General features: G+C 39.3%; 1 pseudogene; it reads right to left on the bottom strand.

The window, feature by feature from the left end:
• Nucleotides 1–1,676: 1,676 nt before the first annotated feature.
• On the bottom strand, nt 1,677–2,176 carry LOC114610978 (annotated as a pseudogene).
• Nucleotides 2,177–2,476: the final 300 nt, after the last annotated feature.

The following is a 2,476-nucleotide window of genomic DNA, read 5'->3' as shown; positions in this document are numbered from 1 at the left end:
CTATTCTTAAATATGGTCCTGTTCTGAGGGATTGATGGAGAAGATCTAACATGCATAATTCAGGTCAATTATATCAAGTAAATAAAAATTGTGCTGTTATAAAATCTGGAACTCATACCTAATAAAAATGGAGATCATCAGAAGCATCACAATAATGGGAAATAATATACATGATGCATTAAGAAACACATTTATAGCCAGGCGGTGGTGGCACATGCCTGTAATCCCAGCACTTGGGAGGCAGAGGCAGGCGGATTTCTGAGTTTGAGGCCAGCCTGGTCTACAGAGTGAGTTCCAGGACAGCCAGGGCTACACAGAGAAACCCTGTCTCGAAAAACCAAAAAAAAAAAAAAAATTATAAAATGTGGAGCTGTAAACCTTTCAATCAGAGTCTCTGCAACACTAGAATATTCATGGTTGTCATTTCTAAAAGGCATTATCATCATCATTTTCTTTTGTATATTCAAGGTCCTCTATAATGAGTGTAATCCCTATGATGAGTGTTATAATAAGAAAAGCTTCTAACTGACTACATTGATAAGACAAACATTAAAGGCAGACACTAATATACCAAGGGCATCATGCTCTGGTTAAATATGTTCATTAACTAATTCAACCAGAAGTTGCTGGTTGCTGACTATTGCCTACCCACTGGGATGAGTGGGAAGATTGGAAAGAAAGTTATTTTGTTATGTAAAATGTTTATGCTTTTTCATGTCTGTGACCTGGATTTATAAATTTGTGATTTAATATATCACTCACATTTTGTAACATTTAGATTAATGTTTATATATAACCTCAGCATATTCTATAATGTGGTAAAAATGGAAAAGATGTTTGCATAAGAAGGCAGACAAACAGACAAACAGAAAGAATGAAGGTGAAAATGACTCCATGTATTGAAATATTTTAGACATCTATACTAGAACAATATGTGCCATGCAAGCTCATTTGGGAAAATGTAGTTGAGACCAACTGAGCAGATATTTCTGGAAGTTAGATTTTACAAACATGGGGAAAAATTCCAACAAAATAACGTTGTGAAAACATCAGACTCATTCCTGGGAGGTCTTGAGTTTACAATGATGAAGTTACAAGCTTAATCTTCTTCACTATTGTCTATAACCAGAACTACTGTGACAGTGGGACTACTTTATAAAGGCACTAGCCACAGGTACATAGCAAAATGGTTCTGGAACAGTTCAGCACTGAATTTTAATTCTATTTAATTTTCACTATTTAAATTTTAACACTGTCTTCCAAGTTGGATGTGTTGGTCCAGTTTGCATCTTGGTGGTAAAATCATAAATCTGAATTGTCAGTCAATAGGATTCCTTAAAACCCCTTGTAGTGCATGATTGTACTATTCTTTAAGGGCTAGTTCTATTTCTATGGGAGATACAAAGAGCTATCCTAGGAAGTAAAGATGAATGGTCATTCTGTGGTTTGTTCAAACTATCTTTAATATATTGATCAAATTTAAAAGAGCGGTAATAATCAGAGTCTTCAGCCTAAAGTGCATATTACTCTGTTATAATTCAGGTAAAGGTGATAGTATAAGCCAGTTCAAAATATGGCATGAGTGCCCCTAAAATTATAGGCTCATCATACAAATCTCAAATATACATGTCAAAAAACTAAGACTTTGAGTGACAGGATTCTTATCTGCTGGTCAGTCAAACATAGTAGATGCCAACTTGAGGATCCATAGAGCTGAAGACAGGCTGTACCATGAAAAGGTCAGGCTCTGCCTCCAGCTTCTGCACCACCACCACTGGCACCATATTTTCCATCTTATTGGGACAAATCTCAGGGCAGTGAGTGAAACCAATGAACATCAGCACCCACTGGCCTCGGAAGTTGGCTTTGCATCAAGGATGGTCTTTTGTGGTCTAGCAGGCTGAAGTCACCCAGGCCCATAGCAGCCTGGTTCAGAATTTCTGTCTATTGTTGTTGGTGCCAATGTTCTGTCTCCCCTCTTGTGACCAGCTAGACTCAGCCGGGGCCCAAAATGGGCAGTGATCAACAGTCTAGTTCTTAGCCCAGGATTTTGAGGCTGGCCCTGTCCTGACAAGTGCTGGGAATTTACACACAGAGTTTCATCTCCTGAGATCTTAAGAAAGAGTATGAATTGAGAGACGTTGGGGCAAGCTTTGGGCCCTAGAGTCAGTAGCATACTGAAGCTCCTAGAAAAGAATAGAGGTTCTGGAAGTCAGAAAAAAACAGACAAGGTGCCTAAGTCTACTGCTGGATAAATGTCGCCCATATTTAAGCAGGCTAACTAGCTATCTGCACTGGCTCATCCGAACTCAGAACTGCTTTGCCTTAAGCTGCAGCCCAGACAACATCAGATGTCCATGGCTGGTTTGCTCCAACCAGTCACTCCTAGTTCTTTAACCAGGGAGTCTCAGCCTCATTACCCCAAGCTATGGAGAACCTGCACCTCAACTTCCAGGCATTCTTCTTGATGCCTAGA

The sequence above is a fragment of the Grammomys surdaster genome, unplaced genomic scaffold (assembly GCF_004785775.1).
Source record: "Grammomys surdaster isolate TR1022 unplaced genomic scaffold, NIH_TR_1.0 126066, whole genome shotgun sequence".
Lineage (NCBI taxonomy): Eukaryota > Metazoa > Chordata > Mammalia > Rodentia > Muridae > Grammomys > Grammomys surdaster.
Note: the sequence above shows the minus strand (reverse complement) of the source record. Positions and strands in the feature narration are given on the sequence as shown.